This window comes from Triticum aestivum, chromosome 2B, assembly GCF_018294505.1.
Source record: "Triticum aestivum cultivar Chinese Spring chromosome 2B, IWGSC CS RefSeq v2.1, whole genome shotgun sequence".
NCBI classification, from domain to species: Eukaryota; Viridiplantae; Streptophyta; class Magnoliopsida; order Poales; family Poaceae; genus Triticum; species Triticum aestivum.
The window spans coordinates 107,107,289-107,114,465 of record NC_057798.1 but is presented as its reverse complement, the minus strand read 5'-3'; the positions used below and the strand labels follow the sequence as shown (position 1 = coordinate 107,114,465).

The window sequence follows — 7,177 nt, the reverse complement described above, 5'->3', positions numbered from 1 at the left end:
GAGCTCACGGTACTACCGCGGCCTGCCACGGTACTACCGCTTGTGGAGAGAACGGTACTACCACCCCAGCGTGGTAGTAATTTTTTACTGCTGCCTGGGAAAGCGGTACTACCGCTTTGGTGCGGTACTTCAGCCCAAGCGGTACTACCGCGATGATGTGCGGTACTACCGCGCCGTCGCAGATGCGTGGGGATAAGGATGGGCAGGGGGAGTTCTAACTCCCCCATACCCATTCGTCATTTCCCCCTTTTCGTCTCTCTCTCTCTCTCTCCCTCGCTCAAGAACGGGGCCGGAGTCCATCGCCGGATCTCCGCCTCCGGCTGCTCTCCTGTAATTCCGTCCGATGGGATCGTTCCCCACCACGTGCTCTTGCCATGGAACAAGGTCCTTCCCCAAATCCCTCTCTTTTTGGTTGTTTTCTTTGCCTCTATGTTTTTGGGGCAGATACATGTGTTCTTGAGATTTTAGGCTAAATCTATGCAAGAGTAGGATGTAGGAGAGTAGTATTGTGTAGGGATTATACTTGATATGTTGTCCTGTGCTAGATTTGATCAACCGTAGTACCGCCATGGTTTCGCGGTTTCTTTTAGATTCAAACTTTGGTTCAGATCTGACGCGGTGCGGTACTACCGCGCCACATGTACGGTACTACCGCTTGTCCAATACTACCGCTTGTCCGGTACTACCGCCCGTCCGGCGCGGTACTACCGCACGCGCTGCGGCACTAGGATCTTACTACCACTCCCAACCCCGGTACTACCGTGACCTCACACGGTACTACCGCGACTAGGAGAGGTACTAAAGTTTTAGTATTGCAGCATCCGACAGTACTACCGTTGGGTCCAATCTATCTCATGGCAACTACCACGTATAGTTTCTATGTGTTTCTTGTGCTTTTCCGTGGTCTTTGCATTGATCCTTTTTTTGCTTGTCGTGGGTGTTTTGCGCTTTGTGTCTCAGGTGGTGGCTCTCGCCGTTCCAATCCCAGTCGTGACACTGGCTCCAAGCGTCTGCGCAATCAAGGTGAAGCACCAGAGGGCTCCACTGCCCCCAAGCGCCATGTCAAGACCACCGCTAGCAAGCACAAGGAACCCGCTAAGGGCATGGACGAGATACTCCAATCTGAGTTCATCCGTCTTAGGCAGATCAACCCGTATGTGAATCCTCGTGCTACTGTCAGAGGTAGTGAACTGTTTTGGACCGAGCAGCAGACTCTCACCTATCTGGATGTCATCAAGAACAAGCAAAATACCTACGTTGATGTCAAGTGGATAGACATGCATCACCTGGGGAAGGACAAGTTTCGTGAGTACTATGGAGAAGCTCTGGACTTGGTGGAGCAGTTTGGTATTGAACATGTGATCTCTTTCCACCTTCACTATGACCATGAGCCTATCTGTCAGTTCTTTGCCTCAGTTTACTTTCACCCTGGGGAGGAGCGGAGGATGACCTGGATGACCAATGGTCGTAAGTTGACTGCTACCTGGAAGGAGTTCATGGATCTGCTCCAGGTTCCTGATGACGGGCTCGACACTCCCGTGGGTGTTCGCCCCCATGCCAATTCTGAGTCTGCTAACAAGGACAAGATTCAGCCATTCTATGTTGAGAAGGTGCTTCCCAATGGCAAGTCGGCATGGGTGCTCAACTCTTTTCTGGATATCATGTATCACATCTTCCGCAACTCTCTGTTCCCTCGCATTGGCGACAAGGACAAGGTTCATGCCTATATGGTGGATATGATGCTCCTATGCGAGGAGGCTCGTGTGTCTCAGACTCAGCCACTTGATGTCTCACACATCATGTGGTGTGAGCTTCGGTTTGTGGTGTTCAACCGCAAGGTGCCTATCTATGGACCATATCTGTTTCTGTTGATCTCCAAGACTTGGGAGAAGATGTACCCTGGTGATGAGTTCCTTGCTAGCTCCAGACTGGATTCGACATGATCCCATCAGTCTCCGTGTCAAGCCCAACTGGGCCAACACTACTACTCGTGCTGAGGCGTCTGCTGCTAGGAGGGTTGTTGATGAGGAGGAGGCTGGAGCACAGGATGTTGCTGAGGACCGTGCTGCTAGGTCTTCCCATAGTTCCTCTGAGCCCTCGTGGGCCAAGAAGCTGAAGGACAAGATGAAGACTCTTTTCTGCATGCAAGCTAAGGGGCAGTACTTGGCTGATGCTGGTGAGCTTGCAGTAGTTCTGCTCCCAGGAGCGGTAGTACCGCAGGCACTTGCGGTAGTACCGTGCCACGGCGCGGTAGTACCGCTCCTCTGGAGCTGTAGTACCGTGGCTCCCAGGCCAAGTGCCGCTGCTTCGCGGTAGTAGGGGCGGATCTAATTTTTTACATTCGCGTCTCTGCGGTAGTACCGCACCTCATGCACGGTAGTACCGCGCTCGGCCTTCCAAGTGTCGCTGCTTCGTGGTAGTAGGGGCGGATGTAATTTTTTACATCCGCGCCTCCGCGGTAGTACCGCAGTCATTGCGCGGTAGTACCGCGCGCGGCCTGTTTCAGCTGCCATGCGGTAGTACCCCTCCCCAGCGGTAGTACCGTGTCGGACTGTTGCATTGTTTCTTTTCCAGCGGAAGTAGGCACGGATGTTTTTTTATTCATCCACGCCCTTTGTAGGCTTGGACTTTCCTGCCTTGCGGTAGTACCGCAAGGGGGAGCGGTAGTACCACGCTCGCGGAAGTACTGCTCTTAGTCAGGCATGTTCTAGTCTTTGCTGCTGCCGCAGAAGTACCATGGTCCCTCACGGTAGTACCGCGTGGCCTTGCGGTAGTACCGCGTTCCTGGAGCGGTAGTACCGCATGTCGCGGGCTGGATATGTGGATAACGGTTGGATCTGTTCCATAGCTATAAAAGGGGTGTCTCCTACCTCTAGTTGACTACCTCTTCCATCTCTAAGCTCCATTGTTGCTCCAAGCTCCATTTTCGCCCGATCTCTCTCCCTAGCCAATCAAACTTGTTGATTTGCTCTGGATTGGTTGAGAAGGCCCTGATCTACACTTCCACCAAGAGATATTTAATTCCCCCACTAATCCCTAGCGGATCTTATTACTCTTGGGTGTTTGAGCACCCTAGACGGTTGAGGTCACCTCGGAGCCATAATGCATTGTGGTGAAGCTTCATGATGTCGTTGGGAGCCTCCAATTAAGTTGTGGAGATTGCCCCAACCTTATTTGTAAAGGTTCGGTCGCCGCCTTCAAGGGCACCAATAATGGATTCACGGCATCTCGCATTGTGTGAGGGCGTGAGGAGAATACAGTGGCCCTAGTGGCTTCTTGGGGAGCATTGTGCCTCCACACCGCTCTAACGGAGACATACTTCCCCTCAAAAGGAAGGAACTTCGGTAACACATCCTCGTCTCCACCGGCTCCACTCTTGGTTATCTCGCACCTTTACTTTTGCTAGCTTACTTGTGTTATATCCCTTGCTTGTTTGTGTGCTTGTTGTTGTTGCATCATATAGGTTGTTCACCTAGTTGCATATCTAGACAACCTACTTTGATGCAAAGTTGAATTTGGTAAAGAAAAGCTAAAAATTGTTAGTTGCCTATTCAACCCCCCCCCCTCTAGTCAACTATATCGATCCTTTCACCGTCAGCATAGGCCGCGAGTCCGGTAGTGCCTGCTGCTACTTAATAAACTGCACAGATTGGTTTTGTGCATGCGTTGATCCATAATATATTGGAGTTGAGGAGCTGCTGTAGTTCAGAGTTTTAGTTGATAAATTTGGGGATCTTGGCCAATATATAAGCACTACCAGTGATGGTACTATATATAGATATAGCTTCCATTGTGATAAATGATCACGAGTCTGAATCTAAATATTAGTGCGAATACAGTACGATAGTGGCCGCTGCACCTACAGGTTCTGAACCTCTATTCAGAAAAACTAGGACATGCACTTACAGCTGGTGGAACTCCATGTCAACCCCGAGGCCGCTGCCGGCAGCATAGTCGTAGCCACCGGTAAGCTGGCACCAGGAGCTCGCCAGCGAGGAGGGGAACGAGGGCGGGGCGACGGGCTCTGCCGGCCACTGAATCCCTACCGGCGCCACAGCCGGCGAGTTCTGTTGTTCCTGGCCGAAGGAAGCAGGCGGCTGCTGATCTGTGCCGGCCAGGAGCGTGGTGGCCTGGGCGCAGGTGTGCGCGCCGTGGTACACGACGTCGAAGAGCAGCGGGTCGGCGGCGGCGCACTGCACCTGCTTGGTAGCCTCGCAGGTCTGCATGTGCCGGTGCGTGCACCGGAAATAGGCCCGCGGGTACGCGGCGCCGAGGAGGTCCTTCTGGTCATACTTCCGCCAGCTGAGCCCGCTTCGAGCGGGCCCAGGTCCTGCATCGACGCCACCCGGACCTGCACCCTCACCGCCGCCACCTTCCTGCCGCTTCTCAGCTGGTCGTTCACGCGCGCCCTGCTCCCGACATTGCCTCCGCGTGGGCTGCTACGGGCGAGGCACACGGCACGGTCGACGGACGCGGCCAGCTCGGCGCAGAGCTCCCTGGCGGCGCCCGGTGCGCCCTGGTCACGGTCGACCCGCGCCTGTAGCTCCCTCGCCATGGCCAGCAGCCTGTCCAGCTCCGTCGCCAGCACCGCCGTCGTGTCCTCCATGCCCGGCACACCAAGTCTAGTCAGTCGATCAGTGACTAGCGTCGCTGTGGAAGGAGATATCACCTGAATTCGAGAAACGGTAGGGGGTAAGTGCAAAAGGTCCAGCCCTGACCAGCCCATCCATGCTGGCTCCACTTGGCGGCTGATGATTGGCCTAGGACTAAAGTTGCACCTCCATGACAAGTTCTAGGGAGTTAATTGCACATAAGTACCACAATTGGGGCATCACATGCAGATTGGTACCAAGATTGCTAATTTTTGCATGTCAGTACCACGATTGTGCCAGGACGTTGCAAAAAGATCTAAACTGCGTGTAAACGTGTATTGACAGTGTATCTGACCGTTGGGGCCCGCCAGTCAGGTGCCGACGTGGCATTTTTTTGCAGGAAACTCCCTTAGTTTATGCATAATCACATAAATGTCCATTATTTTGCAGGAGAAAAGGCTCCTGAGAGAGATTTTTTTTCGTTAGCAAATTTCCGCGGACTCATTTGAAAATTTCAGGAGAAAAGGCTCCTGAGAGAGACTTTTTTTCGTTAGCAAATTTCCGCGGACTCATTTGAAAATTTCGATTGAACTGGACAAATAAACAAAAAAACAGGCCAGCAGGATCTGAGTAGCCACCACGCCACAGCGCGGTTCTTGTTCGAAAGCAAGCGAAACATATTTTATATTAGCCCCGATACGTTGGGGCGGCGGTTGGGCTAAGCGAAGCCTGCGATTTTTTTTTGGTTTCACCTTTAACGCGTGCTGGGGTTCTCATTGCCCAGGTTTTTTTTTGAGGAATGCCCGGGTTTCTTTTCGTTTCGATTCTCTTAGTATGATTTAGTTTTGTTTCTGGTTTTGGCTTATTTTAGGTATTTCTTCCTTTTTTTTTTTTTTATTCACTGGTTGGTTTTTCTCCTGGATTTTAACATACTTAGAACATTTTTTTAAGATAGGTCTCAATATATGATGAACATGTTTTCAAATACCCATGAACATTTTTTTGTGCATAGTGAATATTCTAATTCACAATGAACTTTTCTTTACAAACGGTGAACATTTCTTTAATATAATGAACTTTTGGTAATATACGTTGAAAAATTTCTTAAGATATGATGAGCATTTTACATAATGCGCGGTGAGCTTTTTCTAATTTATGGTGAACATTTTCTTAATACATGATGATTTTTTTTCTAGATGTGTATTTCAAAAAATGTTCAGATGTATTAAAAACCTGTTGTGTAAAATTATTGTCGCATTTCAAGAAACATGTTGATTTTTTTAATAAAAGTTGAACAGTTTCAATGCATTTCCAAAATCTTTTTTTTTGCGGGAAAATTTCCATAATCTATTATGATTACACAATTATTTTTAATACATGTTGTCAACTTTTGAAATAACTGAGAATTTTAAAAAACACAATCAATATGCGAGTAACTAAAAAAACTGTGTGTTAGGCATATAATTTTTTCAATAGTTGTGTATTTGAATAATGTAATAACAATGAGGATACGCAATGATTGTGCATGCTTGTAGTCCTGAGTGAAGACACATAAATTTTGGGCCGTGCGTGTCTTCTAGTCTGGTGCTTTACAATTAATAATACTAATATGTAATCGTAAAAGAAATGTATTAATATCATCATTAAAAATAATGAGTAACTCAGCGCAAGCAGCGTTGATAGGCCCAACTGCCGGCCCAGCGTGTCTATGTCAGTATAAAAGAAATTTCGCCTGCCATCTAACACTTAAAGCTATCGCTTGCCGGGAGGCATTAGCCCTTGCGGAAGATATGGGCATTCAGAATTTTGTTATCGCATCAGACTGTCAACAAGTCGTTTCAGATATCAACAGGAAGTCTCACGGGAAGTATGGAGCGATTGTCGCGGAAATAAACCTTAGAGCGTCTTTCTTTCATTGTATTTTTTTCTTTTGAGAGTCGTGCTGTGAATTATGAAGCACATAGTTTAGCCAAGTTCTCCCTCTCGAGAGGTCCAGGTTGCCACGTCTGGTTTGGCGCTCCTCATGACCAGAGATGTATCCGACTTCATGTGGAATTTACTGAATAAACTTGGTTTTCCCCTCAAAAAAATCTAACATGAGCAGCCTTATGGCGTGGTCGTAGGGGCGCGGCGCCCTCGTCCGAGAAGTCGCGCGTTCTTTCAAACTAACCCTCTGGAAACATGCGAACACATTTTCCCCCGAATAATGGGCATTCATATGAATACATATAATGCAAGGGGATTTTCTGCAAAGTAACATGCCATGTAGACACCTGACAGGCAGGCCCGCCCGTAGATACACCGTCAATACGTGTTTATACGCAGTTTTGAACTATTTGTAATGGCCTGGTACAATCTTGATACTGACATGCAAAAATTAGCAATCTTGATACCAACCTGCATGTGAATGCCTCAATTGTGATACTTCTGTGCGATTAACTCAGTTCTAGGACCAAATAATCTACTTGCAATTTGAACCAAATCATCACATAGATGACAAGTTGTAGGACCTGCGGTGCTATTATAAAAAAATGCGCCCTCAGGATCGCCGCATGTGTCACATGGAAATACATCCAGCAAAGCAG

General features: G+C 48.8%; 1 pseudogene; it reads right to left on the bottom strand.

The window, feature by feature from the left end:
• Positions 1–3,902: 3,902 nt before the first annotated feature.
• Positions 3,903–4,606, bottom strand: LOC123040679 (transcription factor WRKY19-like; annotated as a pseudogene).
• Between the last annotated feature and the right edge of the window lie 2,571 nt (positions 4,607–7,177).